The sequence below is a fragment of the Notolepis coatsorum genome, assembly GCF_963971535.1.
Source record: "Notolepis coatsorum genome assembly, chromosome: 6".
In the NCBI taxonomy this organism is placed as follows: domain Eukaryota; kingdom Metazoa; phylum Chordata; class Actinopteri; order Aulopiformes; family Paralepididae; genus Notolepis; species Notolepis coatsorum.
In genome coordinates this window covers 113,473,496-113,495,775 of record NC_140170.1, presented here as the reverse complement: position 1 = coordinate 113,495,775, position 22,280 = coordinate 113,473,496, and the positions used below count along the sequence as shown (strand labels likewise).

Genomic DNA, 22,280 nt, shown 5'->3' with positions numbered 1-22,280 from the left:
GCTCCCCTCGCACTTTTGGTGGCAGGTGCATTCCTGTTCAACAGACTAACCCCTGGCAGATACAGAAGGATGAGAAGACATGAGGAGGAGGAGGACAACAGCTCAGGAGCTGAAACAACAACAGCTGCGACAGACACATTGTCATTCCATTCCACCATTTGTTTCACACTGAGCACCAAGGCAGGTCATCGCACTCGCGCCATTTTGAGTCCCCAATTTAATGAAAGGATAATTCTGGGTATCATCTTCTCTCCTGGCTGCGATTCAATCCAATGGGGGCGACTGGTCTGTGCGATGGACAAAGAATGTTATGAAAAAACATACTTTTCAGAGGTATGTCAGACAACTAGCAAACTGTGGACACTCAGACGTTTTGTTGGGACATTTTGTGAGTGTGCATGTGCAGGTCATTTAGCTTCTTCTAACGACAACAATAAGGTAGTTGATGAATCTCACCTATCTGTATCTCCCAAAATCACCTCGAAGGGCATTATTCCGCTTTTACTTGCAAAAAATATATAAAAATTAAATAAAAGACATGCTGGAGGCCGTGATGATTTGAGAACCACCAGGTTGATCAATTACTTTAGCTAACCCAGACTGGCTAAACAGCTAGCTTTAGCTAACCCAAACTGGCTAAACAGCTAGCGTTAGCTGCCTCTCAACACAGTGAAACTGGACTGTACCTCCTATAATTCTGTTGTTGCCTACGTTCACATTGTTGACACCAACTGGCAGCGCCTACACTGTAGGTGCACTGTTGGTCTGGATGGTTTTGTGCTTGTTTGATTGTTGCCTGGTTGCTTCATTGGATTCGGTTGCAGATGGGAGAGCCGTAGGAGCTGTCCGAGAGCAACTAGAGCTCACAGAGAAACACAACTCACTCATAAACCTTTTCCACAGCAGACATCTTGACGTGTCATAGCAAGGTAAACACAGCTGTAACTAATAACATTAATAATGGGTCTGTTCCATTTAGGTGTGCCCTGTGAACCTTGCCAGTGAGCCAGTAGCCTAGGCTACAATACCAGGGCCCACACCTAAATGGAACGGATCCAATATTAAGGTTATTAGTTACAGCTGTGTTTACCCATCTATGAAACTTCAAAATGTCTACTGTGAAAAAGGTCTATTCCTGGTCTAGATGATGAGATTTTGTCAGGATCTCCATCAAATGATGTAAAAATAGGGTTTAGGTTGAAAATAACTGAAATGATCTTTTAAACTGAAAGGAAAATAGCTGTCAGGAGATAGTTGAAAATGAAGAACTGTGTCTTCAATGGAACAAAATGGATACGGGTAGGGTTGTCTTAAATACTTCGAAGCTTCGTTTGATGGGCACGGGATTCGAACAGGAAAATGAAATTTGAATATAAAAAGTGCACATAAAAAAAAAAGACTCATTAACTCTGCCTCTCTTTGTTAACTACAACAAGCAATGCAGTTTGTTATTTAAGATGAGGTCGGACTCGGCACTGACAGATTTGTGTTCATTGTGCTGCTTTCATAAAGCCTCAAATGACGGCTTACAATATTTCATGAAAGCAAAGGGTTTCGTTTGTCTAAGATTTAAAAAAAAGTTTAAACTTACAGCACTGACAATTCTCTATAGTATTTTTTATAGTGTCCCGACCCATATAAAAACATGTCTTATTAAAAAATTATGTCGAATTCTGCCTTTGTCTCTATTAACTACATGTATATAAATATTTATATAATTGTTTGCTTTATAGACAAAGGTTGCAACATAATTATGTAATGTAATGTTGTTGGTTGTGTAATGGAGAGCAGCCGCCCATGCAGCGCAGCTCCCGACTCATTATTCATTTAATTATTCCAATCCAATCCACTTTATTTATAGAGCACATTTAAAAACAACAAAGTTTACCAGAGTGCTGTACAAGTCCCACAACATAAGATAAAAGAAATATATATATATATATATATATATATTTTTTTTTTTTATCTCGAAGCTTCCAATTAAAATTGAATCTCGGCCCGAAGCTTCGACGGCCAAAAAAAGCTTTGAAGGTCAGCCCTAGATACGGGATAAGAATGCAGGGCGATTGTTGCATGGCGCATGATTCTTCTTCAACCTGAGTGACAGGGCATGGTCCACCAGTCTCCATCACATATTTATTTAGTAATTGTATGAGTACAAAAAGATTGCATGAGAGATAACAGATCCCCTTTCAACATGCCTCATTTCTGCGGTTAAGAGGTATAGCCGTTCAAATTCACTTAGACAGTAGGCCTGCCGCCTACAGTAGCCTTGGCCATGGTGTGAAGCGCTCCACAGGCATCACACCCATGTCCATCCAACCCTAACATGTAGGTGAGCAACCCTGTGGCTGGAGAGAGGGCCTGCAGAGAGCTTGGTGTGTGATCAGCAACACTGACCTCTGCCATGCCGCGGAAACGACACCGAAACATTCACTGGCTGAGCTGAGTCATTCCTCCATCACAGCCTTCATTTCATATCAATCAAATGTACTGGATTGTAGTCTAGGAGTCCACATTATATGAATTATATTGTAAGATGGACTGTATCTACTAAAAAGGTGAACAGTAACACAGCAACAGGAGATCGATCACACAGAGAACTATGCCTGAGTGACCCCCAGAGGTGGTCCTAAATGGGAAGCCATGTTTCATGTTTTGCTCCACACACTAGTATAACCATGTGTGCCTGGGAGACCTTCTTTATTAGGCCTCTTCTTGTTAGTTATTGGCCACTAGGACACGGAGCCCCTCCTTGTGTAATTAATAGGCACAATTATGTAATTGAGGAGAGGTCTACAGCTCCCAATGCAATGAGGACCAGATGTCCCCTGGGCCTGCCTGTCCAGAGTTCAGTTGTTCTGTCGTTCTGAGCACCTACAGTGGGGTCACAGCCTGTACCAAGTCCTGCCCCCCTCCCCCCATCAACCTCCTGCCCCCATGCAGTCACCCACACCCCTTTTCTTTCTCTTGTAAATAAGGACTTAATGGTTTACAAGTCTTCCAATAACCGTAATACTCTCAGAGTGAATTAGCTCATGGAGCAGCCAGACACAGACTAGACTGAACCAGGCCAGCTATAGCCAGAAATACACGTTGTACCCTAAAGGCATAAATGAAGCATTGGAGAAATACTGAAGCTGAAGATGACGTACAATGCTCTCCGTCACCACATATAAACTATTCTTTCACTTCCTTCAGGCCCTGTTTAGAGTTTGTGTGTGTGTTTTCCTGTGTGTTTGTCAGCGTGTGTTGTAGTGGTGAACCAACCTAGATTATTCCTGTGCTGAGCCAGCTGATTTACATGCTGTTGATGTCATCCTGCTCTCAAGGGTTCAGTCACTCTCAGTTACTGAGGCAGCGACAGCCTCTCTGTTTCCACAAGTGGAGAGAACCTCAACCCTTCGCCTTCAGACATCATGCTAGAACACGGCCAATGAAAGCAGGGCTGGAGATTTAATTGACTAATCGAGTAGTTGATATCATCCACAAATCTTGTAAAAAGGCGTTATTGTCTTTCTCCAAATGAATATATTCATGCAGAAGGACCTATTTAAATCTAGCTCTTATTGAAGACCAAAGGATACTGGTGAATATCATTTGAATGCACTTTTCCCAGCAAATAAGTAATTCAACCTGAACAGAAAGACAACTTATCAGCTAAAGAGATCTTGGTGTCAATACACTGAATACACTGGGCCACTTCAACATGATGAGGCAATTGCCAATTGTAAATTAAGTGAGACACAGAGGGAAATATATAGAATGTATCTGGGCAACACACCCCTCATTGCCCAGCAATGTTGCCACAGTGGCAAAGCGGTTAGCACTGTTGCCTCACAGCAAGAAGGTCCTGGGTTCAAACCCCAGCAGGGGGCCTTTCTGTGTGGAGTGTTCTCCCCGTGTTTGCGTGGGTTTCCTTCCGAGCACTCCGGTTTCCCTCACACCATAAAAAGACATGCATGCTAGGTATATCTTGCCATTGCCCTTGACCAAGGTGCTGGTAATACAACTGGAGTCGGTCCCCAGACGCCGCACTGTGTGTCTGCCCACTGCTCCTAAGTAGTTAGGATGGGTCAAATGCAGAGGACTAATGATCAATTCATGAATGAATGAATTCTTTATTTCGAATGTTTACAAATAAATAAACAATAAACCGTTTACAAATGTTTACAAATAAACAAGCGAAAAGGATAGGTTTGAAGCCAAATGGCTTATAGAACAACCTACCCCTAAATCCTAAATCCCTTAATCAACTTATCAAGAGGGTGTAACCCTATATAAAAACATCAAACTAGTATTAACAACACCATGTAATAAAGAGATTGTATTAACACCATGTAATAAAGACATCAAACTAGTATTAACACCATGTAATAAAGACATCAAACTAGTATTAACACCCTATAAGAAAGACATCAAAATAGTATTAACACCATGTAATAGAGATCAAACTAGTATTAACACCATGTAATAAAGACATCAAACTAGTATTATGAAAGACATCAAACTAGTAACACCCTATAAGAGAGACATCAAACTAGTATTAACACCATGTAAGACAGATTTGTGTATATATAATATTTATATATTATATTCTTGTCCTGAATACTGAGATTATGAGACTGAGACCATTTTCACATACAAACACTTTGTATGCTCTGAGGATTTTCTTTTACCTGTACATGTCATCAGGGAACAAACTTAACTTTTTGACTTACCAGCCATTTGGCTGGTAGATTTTAAAAACTACCAGCCAGGCAGATTTTTTACCAGCCAAAAATTAAAAATAGCTTTTTAGTATATCGCCATGTGTTATTATTACTATATAATACTCTCATATGCTATTTTCAATTAATATCATAAACAACATAAGGAATATTAGCATAATTTTGAGTGGACTGAAGGAATGAGTCAGCGTTAATAGTTTTAAATGCAAATAATTTATTGAAACATAGAAGTGGGGTCGGGGACACACACACTGTTTCAACTCACCACCCCCGCATCATATTGTAGTCTACTCTGTCTTCAAACTTCCACTCCTCTCGAAACCTTTTTTATATTTGAATATCAACATTATCTGTGCATCCTCAGTAATCCTGAGTTTACTACAATATACTCCTCTCCTGAGTCCTGACTAGTGACTTCATCGTCTTTCCAAACGGACGCACACACAGAGAAAGGGAGAGTGCCCCCCCCCCACCCCATTTCCCTTTCCCCAGTCCACACTGTCTGCTGTTCTCTATGGCTCTGCCGCTGATCAGGATTAGCTTGTTAGCTTACGCTAACATAACGTTAATTTCGGGCGATGTGGGCATAAAGGAATGGCGACGATGCAATGCATGTTAGATGCATTTGACCCGTTGTGAGAAGAAGAAAAAACCACAGACTTATTTCGGCTCGCAAAATAGGCGCACTGCTGTGTAGCTCTGCTCTCAGGGAACAAACTTAACTTTTTGACTTACCAGCCATTTGGCTGGTAGATTTTAAAAACTACCAGCCAGGCAGATTTTTTACCAGCCATTGGCTGTTGGCTGGTACTTATTTTGTTCCCTGCATGTCATGATGAGCTCCAACATCAGGGCCCTCATTTATCAACAATTCTTAGAAAGTGTTCTATTTTCGTACGTAAACACAGAATTTAGAATGTGTGTACGCACAGAAATATTGGGATTTATCAACCGTGCGTACACGGGTCCTACGCACACTCCGTGTTGATAAATACCTCTTTGTTCTACCGCCAATGCTCGTACATGATTATCCATATATGGTAATGAAACACCCCCCATGGGATGTGAAATAATGGACTGACCCGAGCGAACTCTGAGAAACTCCACGAGAGATTGTTCACAGAGGCGCTGTCGAACTAAGAAGACACAACCCGTGTTATGGGATAAATAAAAGGCTGGCGGACTTGTACATGGTGATGTCAGATATCAACGACTCCCTAAGACCATTGCTGCAATTCTGCCTGGACAGCTCGAAATACTAATAAAGACCGTTCGTTAACCACTGTTTGGCGTTGATGTGTCATTATAGCCATGCTGGAATATGAATGCCTTTATTCGTTTTGTTCGATTGGCTACCGGGTATAATATGATTTGTACTAGAGGCATACAATCTATTTTGTTGTCGGTATTAGGTAGCCTATATGAATTACATATAATAGCAGGCAGCCATAGCCTACATTATGCAACAGTAACTTGCGCATATATAATTTCTGTTAGTCGTTATGCCAATTCCCAACCCCCTTCCTGGTTGTTGCACACTTTCCCCTACTGTTGGTCCGAGAGGCCGGAGACTGTCACATGCTTTCCTCCGACGCATGTGCAGCCAGCCGGCAGCCAGCCTGGCCGCGCAGATTCTCACTGGGTGTGGGAGGCCGCACTACCTCTCTCCAGATCCTACCCTCGCTGAGCAGGCGCCCCGACCGAACTGTAGGGGTCGCTGTCCACAACGCCCAGGACCCACCCGCCAGCTTTCCCCACCCCCTAATACTGCCAATTGTATTAGTGTGAACGGCCAGCCAAGCTGGTGACAACGGCGGGAGCTGGATTCGAACACGCGAACCCAGCGTCTCCAGCGTTGGTGATGAACGCAATCTCCGCTACGCCACCTGACCGCCCTTGCGCATATATAATAACACATGGCACAGCCCTGCGAAGCCTGCATACAGTAAACTAACTTGATCATTAATCTAGCTGTTGTATCTTTATGCTTATGAAAACATTAAATAATATGTATAGGCTATAGGCCGTCGCTTTGCATTAATAGCCTATATTCTCAAATGGCATTTAATGGCTATCCGACTCCTCGCTATCCTCGTGGACGGACCAGTATACCTTATATCATATCATATTCATATTCATATTCATATCATAGTTTACTCTATCAGCCTACCCAGCATGTAATACGTTCTTTGTTAGAACTCAACTTGTTATTATTTTGCGCATAGATTGCAGAAATACGGGAACGTTTTGATTTATATTAAAAGGCTTTGACATTGTAAAACTAAATATGTGGAATTCTGTAAGCAGAATACAAGTCATATCACCCACACGATATATGCTCTGTATCCAGCATGTATGCTTTTCATTCATTTAAGACACATTTATTGCAAGGGTTTTGTACATAAACTCAACAAATAACCTCTGTTCTCGTTGTAATGCGTTTTTAATTCTTATACAGTAGGAAGGGGGAAGAACACTATATCGTGGGTGTTCATATGACTTGTATTCTGCTTACAGCTTAGAAATTCCACTTGTTTCGTTTAACGTTATGTTATGGCAAAGCATTTAAAATATAATCAAAACGTTCCCGTATTTCTGCAATCTATGCGCAAAATAATAACGAGTTGAGTTACGCGGAGCGCAGTTAGTACACCCCGTATATTCCGATAACGCTATATGTAAACCATGCTGCATTCATTCGGAGAGAAAGACCTATTATTCCAAATGCTATTTATAGGGTTTTGACCATAATTACACTACTGTTGCTATTTTACAATGAACTATAATGAATTACGGGCCATACAGAACACGCCAGTGTTGAAACGAATGCACGGAATCTTATTTCCGCGTTGTAATATTCATATTCTACCACCGGGCGCCAGGTACGCATGCTCCGAGCTGTGCGTAGATATACGCACAAAGTCAAGCACAAGTTCAATTTGATAAGTCCCACACTTTGCTTAGACATTATCGTACGCACGGGTTACGCACATATCTGTGCGTACGCAACGTTGATAAATGAGGGCCCAGGCCTTTGCCTTTCTGAGCAGGCAGCTCGTATCCCAGCCCTGAATCTTCAGCATGAAAAAAACAACAACACAGTTTGATAGTCGGTTGTTGAGTGAGCTACTCTCATCTGTCTCCAACATGAAGGAGTGGATGCGAAGGCTATATGTGGGCCCTGATCTTTCTCCTAGTGAGAAAAGAGGTAGAATTATGCCTTATCTGATCCAAGTCCTTGGCTACAGACATGGATTCCCTCAGATTCCATTTGTTTCATACCAGTACACTCTATTCAGCTCTCTGCTCTGAAGGTAAAAGAAAATCTCCCAAATCCTGGGTCACCGTGACAGGTCTCCTGTTTATTCTATCTTTATTTAATCTCAAAAGAGAATTGAGAGTAAGCTCTCATTTACAATAACGTTGAGAGGTACAGCACGTAAAAAATACAAAATCAATCAATTAAACAATTTAAATGAATTGATACAACTAGAGACTGAGGTGAAATGGTTGGCTATTATAGATTTAAACTGACCAATGGATACAAAAATATTGCATTTTAAAGTGCATTGCAAAACATTCCACGTGTTACTTGGAGGGCACAGAAGCTAAAAGTAGATTTTCCTAATTCAGCGCAAACTTTGGAGACCTTAAGTGTAAGCCAATCACCAGAGCGAGTATGATAAGGTTCCAGTCCAGTAATGAAGTGATGTAGGGTAGAAGAACATCAATAATAGCTTTATATAGAAACAGATGCCAGTGCAATCAAGTCTCTCTACCAGAGAGGACAACCCAACTATATCATACAGGATACAATTATGGGTACCATATCTGATAAACCTAAGGGCAGAATGATACACAGAATCCAAAGACTTTAGAGTGGAAGCAGCAGCATGTCTATAAACGATGTCTCCATAATCCAAATCAGACAGAACAATTGCTTAAAACATTAAAAAAAAATATGAATTTTAAATTCTCTCTCTCACACACACGCACACACACACACACACACACACACATGTGCATACACACACAATTGAAGAATGCATGGAATTGTGCACAGATCAAGTAAAAAGTTTGTTTGTATTCCCTCCTTTTTTCCTCCCGAGGACTCAACAACAGTGAACACAATCAAAACAGGAGCTTCCAGCAACATTCCAGCGACAAAATCAAATATTAAAAACCACCGTCAAATACATTGAGCGCCCTTCACTCGATAAGCTTGGAATAATTGTAGACAGAGTAAAAATAAATAATAATAAAACCAACAGTGTCGTTTAGTCGGGGAGGGCTGGGCCAGGCAGCTAGGCAGCCAGTCAGGACGGTTGAGTTGTAAATGTGTTCCAGCAGGAAAAGCCATGCTGCAGAGCGAGGCGAGCACTCTGGAGTCTGCAACTTTCCCCTGCTCCAGCTAGAGCGCCTCCCTCCCTCCCTGCAGCCCACCCAAGAAGCAGCCCATGGGCATAAATTTGAGAGCCTGACTCACTGCGGATTTAAAAAATCTGCGTCCCTCTCTCTCTCTCTCAATCCCTCTCTCTCTCCCTCCCTCTCTCTCTCTCTCTCTCTCTCTCTCTCTCTCTCTCTCTCTCTCTCTCTCTTTCTCTCTCTCCCTCCCTCGCTCTCCCTCGCTCTCCTTCTCTCACTATGAAGTTTCTCTCTCATACGCCCTCACTCTTCGGTCCCTTCCTTTCCAGCGAATCCCGGTGGTAATGAAAGAAAACGCTTTTTCAGAGCCTGCCAATAATATTATTTTTCTAACGGCTTAATTGGGTTTGTCTTTGCAAACGTTGCAGCAAATGGACCAAAAGCGTTTTTGTCACGCGTTGGCGTGTTGCTGTGTAAAGGCTCCATGTTGTAGGCTAACACACCATCCGAGGAAGACTGAAGTAAAGTTTGGTAGAAAACAAAGAGTAATTACAAGAGACAAGAGACATAACCTTCTCATAGTTGTTGTCTCAATAACAGCTTCAATAGGAAGTACACCACTAGTTTCCATTTCTGTTGTATGGCCGGGGATCACAGGGAACATAACTATAAACAATATTTGATGCTACAGAGGGGGAGAAGCAGTCAGTCAGTTGATTCATTTCTGTTTAGGCTATGACAAACCCAACAAAACAACTACACCACATCACTTTTGAGACTGTGTTTACCGTGTTTGTAACTAACCTGCATTGGTTAGGTTGGGTTTTGAGACGAATCTCTTTAGAAAGAGAGCTTCATCAATTCGTGCTATACAACAGATGATCCTTACCGACTACAATATAATCTATGGAATAGTTCCTGGAATCTCTGAGGAAAGCCGATGAGATTCTGTTTGGAAGCTACAGACCGTCAAATCAAAGCGCTCCGAAGATGAGAAGAGCCATGTAAAGTCAGCTAGAGTAAATATCAGGCGAGTCTTTCCGACTGAGGGCGCAGTTACCTTTGACCTACAGCAGATTGATGTCGGCGTATCAGTGACGGGACCGCCTGCATTTGGCTCGCAGTGGCTGTAAGTCATTTTTCTGTGTCAGTCTCTCCTCTACGTCCACATACATGACATGTGGACTGATTTCCTGTTCTGGCATCTGATCTGGTTAACGTGGCATCGGCGAGCGGCTGTGGCTTTCCACGGCCGTCATTCACATAACAGAGGAGAAGGGATGGGTAGCGGAGAGGATGAAAATAGAGACGGTAAGATAGGCACGGACTGGGACTGGGAACGAACCGAATGGAAGAGAAAAAGACAAGACTTTGAAAATGAAAGTTGAGTCAAGGAAACAGAGATTGGACAGAGTAGAGAGAGAGAGAGAGAGAGAGAGAGAGAGAGAGAGAGAGAGAGAGAGAGAGAGAGAGAGAGAGAGAGAGAACAAGGAGATGAGCAAGTGGAAAACGACACAAAGAAAGAGAATCCCCCCCCTTGCAGGCCAAAAAGACAGAAATACATTAACCAAAATGTTCTTTCATCAAGAAATTTGATAGCTGAACATCTGAACAAGTGGAGGTGTGCAAACCTGTTAAATATAAATAAAGAAAAACAAACACGGAATACTCACCCTGCATTCTACCTAGCAGGACTTTTGAGTCTACTGGGTTAGAAAAGAAGTTAATACCAATTGATCACCAGCCAAACAAACACATTCTGGAACACACAACATGTGACCACAGATGTTGATGGTACCTGACATCAAGGTGTGTCATTATGTACAGTATCAACACTAATATGTTTGTATTTCTTTTATCATCATTTTGATTATTTCTCAACTTATTCCTACAATTTTTCGTATCTTATATCTACCGTTAGGACTTAGACAATCTTTTAGGGAGTTTTTGGTGTGAAATTTCAACCTGAAAGAGAGATCCTGGTAACGGGACTGTGGGTGTGGGACGGGCAGTGATAGGGCTGCCTAGGACAACTGGCAGCCATCAGTTCTTTATCTCATCTCAGATAACTGACTTGTTCTTGAGAAGCCCATCAGAAACACACGCGATGTTCTGCACAGACACTCCAGACTCTCTTTCTTTGTGTAGTTTTTTACTTGCTCATCTCCTTGTTCTCTCTCTCTCTCTCTCTCTCTCTCTCTCTCTCTCTCTCTCTCTCTCTCTCTCTCTCTCTCTCTCTCTCACTCTCTCTCTGGATATCAGAAATAATTGTTCTAGCAATAAGAAATGTAACAGTTTATCATATAAAACTCACCTAGAAATGAAGTAACTATGTACAAACTGCCATGGAGAACTAACGTGTTTCTAGTGACTGAGAGGATAAAGTGCTGTTTTGTGTTGGATGGACAGCAGAGGTTAGAGGAATTAGGGATGCCCCGATCGATCGGCCACCGATCGTTATCGGCCGATACTCAGTATAAATATGCAATCTGTGAATTCCGATAATTAGTAGTGATGCACGATATATCGGCCGCCGATATAATATCGGCCGATATGGCCGTTTTTTTACACATCGGTATCGGACCGATATCAAGATAGGGCCGATATTAAAAAAAGAAAAAAAAAATTAATTTTTTTTTTTTTTTAACATGTTTTGGCCTTAAATAGTTTCAAAATATCAGTCATTTCTGAAAATAAGTTACAAAAGTAAAAAAATTCTGCGTTTTGGAAAATAGCTCTTTATTTGATTATCATAAAAAAGTGTTTTCTATACAGAGATATCGACATCGGTAAATATCGGTATCGGCCAGAACAGCAATATTAATATCGGTTATCGGTATCGGCCACAATTTTCACATCGGTGCATCACTAATAATTAGTCATATTCGCCGATAGCGGAAACCGATCAAGAGAAGCTCTCACTCGCTGTCTGTCTCAGACACACACGACCTGCAAACTGCCGCTGCTCCTCCTCCCTAGCCCCGCCCGCCCCCGTGTAGAGTTTGTAAACAAAGAGGTGCGGCTCCTCTGCTCGAGTCTGTAGTGCACTGCATTCGACCTGCGCTAACGTTAGCTACCTAGCTATCGTTACTGTTTAAACAAAATTACCCAGTCAACTATTCACGTTTAGTAGGCATTGTCTAACGGTATTTAGCCGGCTAGCTACAGATAGCTCCTGATATCAACAAATGATCCAGAAAGTCTAGTAGTTCATGTTCATACCTCAGTTAGCTTGCGTTAGCTGACGTTCGTTTACTGTTCAAAACGAAATGTCCCATTGAACTAAAGTTCTGTCTTAATGTCATCTAGCCGGCTAGCAGTAGCTACAGATAGCTCTTGATATCAATGTCTTATAACATTGATTTAATGCGTATTCGAGCTGAGGGCTTGCTGAATGTGAAATGACCAAAGCACTTAACGTTACCAATGGGGTCCCGCTGCAGCGCCGGAGAATCCTTTTTGGAGCTGGGCTACTAGAGTACACACAGACAGTGGAGCTGTTTGCAGATAGTGAGCATTTTGACTTGTTGCGTGGTGGCGATGTCTCGCAGTCGCAGATAATACAAGTACAAGTCTAATTATATAATATATATATTTTATAAAAAAAAAATTAAAAAAAACTTTTTATATAAAATAATTGTAAATTTCTTTTTAATCAAAAACAATCGGTATCGGATCGGTATCGGCCGATATGGCTCACGACGATCGGTGATCGGTATCGGTGGCAAAAAACGTGATCGGGGCATCCCTAAGAGGAATCTTCTGATTGGTGGAGTTCAGAGTGAAGCGGGGCAATCAGAAGAACGATCATCAGACAGACACTGTGTTGTAATTACTCTGATGATGACGGCAAAATCCATGGTGGCCATGGCAACCTGGCACAATAATAAACACCGCCTCCTCTTCGCTCTTGGTGTGTGGAGAGGACGACACTGAGTGAGTCATCAGCTGCAGAGAACACACACAGTGAAACTCACTCACTCACTCACTCACTCACTCACTCACTCACTCACTCACTCACTCACTCACTCACTCACTCACTCACTCACTCACTCACTCACTCACTCGCACACACACAGGGATGCACACATGCAAAAATGAGCACTCTTGGTGAATGAACAAGAATGTATGCAAAACTGCAAATGTGTTTTTCACTCACTGCTTTTTTCATGCCACAAGTTGGGTTGGGCATCGTTTGGATTTGAGCGATTCCGGTTCCGATTCTCCATTTCGATTCCTGTTCTAAACGATTCTCGATTTCCGATTCTTTGAGGTGCAGGTCAAAACAGGTCACAGCTTATTTCGCAGGAGATTTTTTTTTTTTTGAAAAATCTTTTATTTTCTTCATACTATTCACATTGTCAGTTGACTTGATACAGTTTAATTTGGTTGCTGTGCTGTAACTAGGGTATTAATTAACAAAGTACAAAAAAAACGGAAGTTCCAGAACCGGAAGTTAGGAACCGGTTCCTATTAGAACCGGTTCTCGGTGCCCAACCCTACTAATTAATTTATAATTTCCAGTCAATAATACCTCCACAACAGCAAAGTCACAGCGCAAAGATAATTTCTGTTTCAGTAACAACTGAGGAGGCTAATTAAATAAGTAGTGGTGGCAATCACCAGAGAGCTCCCGAATTATACTGCAAATCTGAATTGTCTGTAATACAGTTGAAGTATTTTGATTCAATACTGTAATATACCTCATTCCAGATGAAATTCAAGGCCTTTCAGAGTCATCTTCTACTTTCTCAAAAATATTATTTGACAAAACAACATTATATTGTCTTAGGTTTTACAGCCTTGAAATAATACAGAAATATCACAATACTGGGCATCATGCATCAATATAGGCCAACTATTGTGGGGGAAAGTATAACAATACAAAGCTGTATTGATTCTCAGCCCTATACATAATTATCTACCATTCAGACCTGCTCTTATTGAGGCTGATCAACCAAGTGTTTCCAAACTGAGTCTGATGTCAGCAGCACACCTCCAGACAGCGGTCTCCTCTCCACTCAGCCTTCCTCACACACTGCTAGGGTTTCAGCTGGCCTTTCATCCAGCCACGGACCCCCATATAGCCTCCACCATCTCGCCCACAGACCCTGATCACAAGCTCATTGTTGTAAGCCAAGCTAACATAACAGGGGGAAATGAGGAAGGATCACTGTGGGTTGGTGCATACGAGACCCATTCACAAGCTCACCTGGATCCTATTACCGCCGGTTTGATTTCTAATATCAACCACATGAGACGATAAGTCGGCGTGCCCGCCAATGCCACATGCACACACGTGCACGTGTCTCAAAAAACCACCAGCCTCATTCAAAGAAGAGAGGGAGGTGGAGTGAAGGGGAAGAGGAGGGATCCACCCCTCCTGTTACTGTCAACAGCGTGCTCCATGTTCTGTTCTCTTTCACAGCCAAACTACACCACACACACGCCCACGCGTGCATACACACACACACACACACACACACACACACACACGTCACACACACGTGCATTCTCCAGCCACATGCTTGTGCACAAACACATGTGCATACTACACATACACATTACTGCACACAAGGTACCTAAGGCACCAACATCATGACCATAATCACACGACGGCCATTTTGGTCTTATGTCATGCTCAGTTTGGGATTATTTTCCACTCTGATGGAAAAGTGAATTCATATTGAATCAAGCCCCCCCCCACATTTTTTTATTGGTGATGTAAAAAATATATAACAAATATATACATAATATACTTATCCTGGCCAAATTAACCCCCATCTGATCCTGGTCCGTATGGTATACAATAGATTTTCGATTGAATTGATTGAACTGATTGAATGTCTAACTAACTGTCATTTCTGTCACCAGCCAATAGTGTGACAATGTCGTATATATAATGGGTGGGACTGGCCCAAACTGACAATAAATTTTTTTTATGAATATTTCCCATGACTGTGACATTTCCCCATGCCATTATGCATGACCTGCGGCTAATGCCATTCAAGCTTCCCAAATGTCTAATGCCTTTGCCCTCTGGTGTCAACCCACTACTTAGTAAAAGTCTCGCCCCTCCCCCACGCTTCATTTCCATTCCCCCTGTCATTCTATGACTATGTTGTCTAAAGTTATTTTCAAGTTGTTGTTTTTTTGTTATGGTGAGCGCACTAGTAAATTTGTATGGTTAAACAGATAAGACGACGAGTTAACATCTCAACCTAATCCAAATAGTATGTAGTTCTTATATTTTGTTATTTAGTTCTTATAGTTGGAAATAAAAGTGGCGTCAAGCACAAACGTTTCTTGAAGGATCATTTTTATTTAAATATTTTTCATGCGATAGCCAGATGGTCCAAATGAGGAGATGTTTATATGAATACATAGTTTAGTAGTCTGGCAACAGTTATAAAGCAGCAGCAGCTAATTTGGACAACGCTACTGCTAAATGAATGGAGGTCATTGTGGCAACTGCAACATTTAAAAAATGTTGGGCACAGTTACCATCCTTATTTAGCATAAAACAAAGTATTATTGGTGATGTGGTATGAGTTAAGAAGATGTGTGCATGAATAATGAAGCGTGTAATTGCTAGGGCTGACCTTCGAAGCTTTTTTTGGCAATCGAACCTTCGGGCCGAGCTTCGATTTAAATTCGAAGCTTCGGATTTTTTTTTTTTTTTATACTTTTCTTTTCTTTTTTTAATCTTATGTTGTGGGACTTGTACAGCACTTTGGTAAACTTTGTTGTTTTTAAATGTGCTCTATAAATAAAGTGGATTGGATTAATGAATTAAGTAGCCCCTTTCGTGACTGTGACGCAGCCAACAAGGTTTCACTCGGCTGTGTGATTTAATTCAAGGTGGATCGCTGTTTGAACAACTTCAGATTTCATGGGAACTATACCAATCCCCCAAATCAAGAATGTTTAAGATGAATGAAGTAAGATTTAGATTATTTGAAATATGGCCTGTGTAGACTAAACTATGCACAGAATTATGTCAGTCTACAAGGTCCGGATTCTACATGGTCCGGCAATGTAGACCTTGTAGACCCACTACAGACCAATTATCAGTGAATGTTCATGCATTTTTAAGAAGGGCTACTTCCACAAAAAAACAAAGAACTCACCAAAACATCTCAGTAGCACCTTATCTAAATGTTCTATTTCATATATGGAGATTCATATTTATTTATGTATTGCATGCATTTCTACATTTTATTTCCTATTTTGTTTATTCATCCCAGTATCTTTCTTTCTTATGTGTGGAATTCTACAAGGCATGTAGGTGTATGTGTTTGAGGATGATATCCTTCAAACAGGCAATAGTGATGATATAATTTGGGCAGTGCTGAGCTGGGTTACTTTCCTCCAGTGTATTTGTCCCCCGGCCCCACCCAACACACACACACAAATCGAAGTAAAAAAAATATCGATTTTTTTTTGAAAGAAAATAACTTTATTTTTTATTTTTTTTAAACTTTGATTATTTTTTTTAATGTTCGAAGCTTGTGCCATCGAACGAAGCTTCGAAGCTTCGAAGTATTTAAGACAGCCCCAGTAATTGCCCATGTGAATCTGCATATTAATTTGAATAATGGGGACTGCATACACTGCCAATATTTATGTGACGATTATCAGAGAACAAAACCCTGGATTCCAGTGTCACCTGGGCCACGGGCAAATAACTATCATCACGTGAACATCTGTATTCATCTCCTAAACAAGTCAAGTGGACATAAAAGAGGAGGACATGGACCAGGGGCGTCGTTTTGGTATGGCAAGGTATGGCACTTGCCATACCTTGGCAAATTTAAAAAATTTAAAATTTAAAAAATTTAAAATTAAAAATGATTTTATTTTTATAATTACAATTTTTTTTATCTTGATTTAGAATTTGAATGTCAACATTATGAACAAAGCTTCGAACTATTCGGTACAGCCCTAGCATGTTTTGATATTGTCAATGATCTCACTTTTACTAGGTGACTTTTACTGTGACTAACTGAAATATGCCCCAAAAAAGGAAAATGGACATACAGACGTTTTTTAATCAAAGGGCAGCAGAGACAAGTGATACAGGGACACAGGTAAGGTCTTACAATGGCTTAGTGATTATAACAGTGCAGTTCAGCATTCAGTAACCCATACTTTTTGTGAATGTGTTTTTGATACTGCATTCTGTTGAACACACACCTCAAAACGGTACCTAAGGAAAATTGGCTCAATTGCAAGAAAAATAATAGACAGTTATGATATTACATTCTGCATAATTTGTATGCAAAATATTGTGGTTCCCTGCTTTAGTCTGTTGACACATTTCTATACTAAAAATGCTTGTGTAGTCCTGTGTCATACCTAAATGTCATATAAGTGAATTGTATAGAAACAACTCACCAAAAGTGACTATTGCACAACTGATTTGACCAAAAAAATCCACCAAGGGGGGGAACCCCCCCCCCCTCCCTCCTCGCCATGCCTTGGCTTTTACTGAAATGACGCCACTGACATGGACGAAGAGGGGACTGTGGTGAGAAGGACAGGAGACAGGAGAGAGCACTGTGGGAATAAACGGTTAACACCAGATAACAACCTGCAACAGGTCGAAAAGAAAGCAATGAACCAAAATACCCTTGTAATACCAGGCATTTACTCCCATCAGACTAGAGCACACTACCCACAAACACAAGAACTGGGGACAAAACAGAAGCGAGTTAGAGAAGAGTGCAGGCAGCATTGTTTGTGTGCCTGCGTGTACACGCAATTGTGCGTTTGAGTGTGTGTGTGTGTGTGTGTGTGTGTGTGTGTGTGTGTGTGTGGGTGCAAGTGCATACTGGTATGTTTACGTGTGTGTACGCATGCACGTCGTGCATGTGGATTTATGTGTGTGTGGGTGTGTCTATCACTCTGTACATAATGTGTGTGTGTGTTGTAGGGCATCCCCAGCCAGTCTCCCCATTCCCCCAGTGTCGAAGCCCATGGCTTCAGTGATGAGGGCTACACGGCCCGGCCAGGCCGCCACAGACAGACAGCTGCTATTAAACCCCAATTGTTTCAGGTTCACGGGGTGTGAAAGGGCCTGATTGAGGGCCTCTGATCCCAGTGAGGGTGGTCTCTCTCTCTCTCTCTGGAACTGGAAGGTGGGAGGAGGGTGTTGTGGAAGGGGAGAGGGGTGGATTTTTTTAAGGGGGGGTCACTGTAGGCATCACGTGACACATGTTCCTTGCTGAGCAGCCCAAAATGGAATCTGGACAAAAACACACCACTTGTTGCTGCCTGCCTCCTTGTGTGTGTGTGTGTGTGTGTGTGTGTGTGTGTGTGTGTGTGTGTGTGTGTGTGTGTGTGTGTGTGTGTGTGTGTGTGTGTGTGTGTGTGTGTGTGTGTGTGTGTGTGTGTGTGTGTGTGTGTGTGTGTGTGTGTGTGTGTGTGTGTGTGCGTGCGTGTGTGCGTGCGTGCATGCGTGCAGGGTGCACACGTGTGTATATGTCACATGACCAGAGAGCCGGTGGTGCTAACACCAAAATCAAAAGCGTTATCTAAAACTATTGCCCATGAAAGCCTTGAATGGTTTTTGAGATATTGGGATTGAAATCTTTGTATACTTATGCTGGTACTATTATGTAAACACACTGTTTACATATCTCTCATTGAAGTGTTTCCGCTCATGTTCTGCATTATATTATGTGTACAGTAGAACAACATTATATTATGTGTACAGTATAACATGTTGTGCATTATTTTATGTGTACAGTATAACAACAACACTTCAAAATGTAGCTGCTTCGATTTCACCACTTCAACCGCTCCATCATTTTAATCACATTCAGTGAGATTCAGACTGGTCAGCATGCTGACTGTTATAGAGCAGAGGACATCCCATTCACTTTTTTTCCAATCAAATTCAGTTGTATCCAGATTGATCTGTACTCTTTGAATTGGGCTTTTCTCAACAGAGAAAGGGACACAAAATGGATACCCTTTTCAATCTATCTCAGATAGTGACTTTATCAGCGATGTGATAAACTAGCACAGTGTCTCACTCTGTGGCAGCCTATAGGAAAACAGCTCCTTCCTGTATGCTCTATTTGTTTAAGAGCCTTCTCTATTGGGAAGCCTTTTCAGCCTTGACACACTGATAAAGAAAAGGGTGAAGTAAGGAAGCTCCCCTGCAGAGTCTTTCACACATGGCCAAAGGACAAGTGCACTTTCCTACTTCCAACTCCCCCACTCTGAACCTTGAGAAGGACTCAGACCAGCCATCTACATGGTCAATGAATCTCCCCAATCTCACCTTCAATCTCTTCCCACTATCTTGAGCAAGGCTCAGGCCTAGATCCGGCCCTGATTCGGCTCCTGTGTCCAACACTGCTGGCCAGTCAATTTCTTGATTTTATGATGCAAGACATCCAGGTAGCCATTGTGTGTATTGTGTTTGTGTGTGTGTGTGTGTGTGTGTGTGTGTGCAATGCGTGCGTGTGTGTGTGTGTGTGCGCGTGTGTGCATGTGTGAGAATATGCTTAGGAAGCCAGGCAGCGAGAGAGTTTGTATGCCCAGCACTTCTCACTGTCAGTTTGGTATAAATAGGTGTTTGGTTGTTCTATTGAGTCCAGTGTTGACACTCTTCAGAACTATAGGGCCACTACATTAGCCTAACGGCTATAATCTGCTCCACATTAGCAGATAAACGGACCTCTTTTAGAGATAATTACTGAGATTATAGAGAGATTATAGATTTCCCTGTATGGCTTTTCCACCAAATTCCTGGAAGGAAAGAAAGAAAGACCTTATTTGTGTCCTTATATATTTTAACAAGTAAATTAACCAATACCTCTATATTATCTTGCCAGTGTGTTATTAAAATATTTCAACCCACTTTGCAGGTCATCTATTGTAGCCTACACTGTATCTCTCTAGTCTCTCACCCCTCATATTGTCCCCTGATCACTGATGATGTTGTTGTGTGGGTGTCCTCCTGACAGAAACTCACATTTGGAAAAGCTATTGGCACCTCAAGTATTTCAGGTTACAAGAAACAGCTGTTCTAAACGGCCCTACGACCTTCGGAAGAATTCCCTAACCTCCACACACGACGACGAGCGGGGCTGAGCCCGTGAGCCGGATGGTTTTTCTTCTTCTTTTCGAGTCGGCAATGTTGGCAGCAGCCAGACCCCCTAAAAAATTACTTCCCGAAGAGGTGGGAAGACATAAGGAGAGGACAATGCATAATGTTCTTCTTATAGCCGGTCTAACTTTTAGTTCGTGCCAGTGCAGCCTCCATATCAGCACAGGCCGATCAGAACCATCGCCAATTCTGCAGGTTATGTTCAAGCAGTTCAATACACAAATGCACTCACTTAGCAGGTACAGGAGAATTACGGCTTCATAAACATATTGCAGGGACAGTGAATGAAATAGTGGATAATGAAAAAAGAAGCAGATGACAATTGAATTATTAATCTCGTGATTTTACAAGCAACACGACTTGTACAGTGGGCTCAATATCCTCAATAATAAGTTGCACACATCATCATCTCCTGCACTGAACAGTTTTGGACCTCATCAGCATCACGTCTCACTGAAACAGGCACACTTTTTTTTGTCCAACTAAAGATAAATTAGTTCATGATTTATTTCCTCTGGGACATTAGAAACACCACTATAACGAACCTATACTCTGTGAAACATTTGTCCATCATTAATTATACTTCAAGAGTGGCGTGTTTGAACAGTAATGAGGGGAGACGTACCTTTGGTTGAATCCAACAATATTCTGCATGAGACTTCTGCCTTGATTCCCAGGCCGGTCCTAATAGCGGAGCTCAGAAGGTTCAGGGGCCGAGCGTCTGCGTCCCGCTGGGGGTTCGAGAAGTTCCAATAAAGCCCCCTCTCTCTACTTTCTGCTATAGACGCACGCAGATGGAGAGATGATTGAAATCTTCAGTCCGCGCTCAAAACCAAGACTTTATCCTCGTTCAAAAGTTATTTTCCATAGTTTTCTTTACAGTCACTTCAAGAAATCGGTAACAAAATTGTACCCCATGTTCGGTCATGGAGTCCCGCACAGACCGAAGTTGGTTGAACAGCCAATGCGGGAATGCGCACCCCCTTCTCCTCCTCCCCGCTCCCTCCTCCCTCCCTCCACAGTCTGGGGACCACCCCGAAACAGGAAGTTCACTTTTTGTTTTTCTTAAAAAAAAGAAAAAAAAGTCCATGCTACTTGGATTTATCCCCTCCAACCTAACTTTTGCACATACCGTACACATGCAGTGCAGTGGGTGAATTTGTGGCAATAATAACGTTATGAGTTTTATATTATAGCCTATTAATTGTGTAACTGAATACCATATGAATGGTGATACAAAGGCAATGATTTCATAACATAGCATGGGCATTGCCTGTGTCCTATAGAATATGATCTAATAATATGCTACCTATCTTTCTGTGAATGCTACTACTAATAACTCCAACAGTGGCAGAACTTTACTAGACTACTTCTTGGACAGCGTGTGTGGCTGGCTACGTGTGGGGATGCTGGTGATTACTGTGCCCTATACCAGCCTGAAGCTAATGTTCACCACAAAACCCGGACTGGAGTCCATCCCAGGACCGTGTTATGCCACAAGCTTTGAAGCAAATTAAGTGCGCACAGCTTACCGAAAAGAGCCACTTAGCTAAAGCAGCGTATGTATTACTATACAATTCAATTGCATTACACTATTTTCTTTTACATTTTATATTTGTATGTACTTTTGATATTTTAAGGGTATTCGGTTTTAGGAAAATCACTATACGCTTGAATGCCATAGTGGCCCTAAATAATACTTAGTCTGACAAGAAAATAAATAGTGTGGATTTTGTAACAGGATGATAGCAGTAATGTAGTCAATATTGAACAACTCCCCAAGTAGCTGATTGACGTACTGTAGCTACATATGCTATTGACTAGGGCTGTCCCCGACTAAGGATTTGGATAGTCTACTATGATTGGGCGAAATTAGCCGATAGTCGCCTATTAGTCGACTATGAAACAATTTTTTTTTATTCCTCTTTCAGTGCCTCTTTGCCTGTTTTCTTAGGCAGTTAGCCTCTGGTATGCTGAGCTGATAGAGTTGTACCCTTCCTGATGACTTGTCGTACATAACTTGTAAATCGCTTTGGATAAAAGCGTCAGCTAAATGACTAAAT

General features: G+C 41.7%; 1 protein-coding gene across 1 annotated transcript in view; it reads right to left on the bottom strand.

The window, feature by feature from the left end:
• Positions 1–20,951, bottom strand: part of gli1 (GLI family zinc finger 1) — a 144,232-nt gene extending 123,281 nt beyond the window's left edge. The window contains exon 1 of the mRNA XM_084317699.1: positions 20,843–20,951. The gene's annotated coding sequence lies outside the window, so the exon portion shown is untranslated. The remainder of the gene's footprint in view (positions 1–20,842) is intronic.
• Between the last annotated feature and the right edge of the window lie 1,329 nt (positions 20,952–22,280).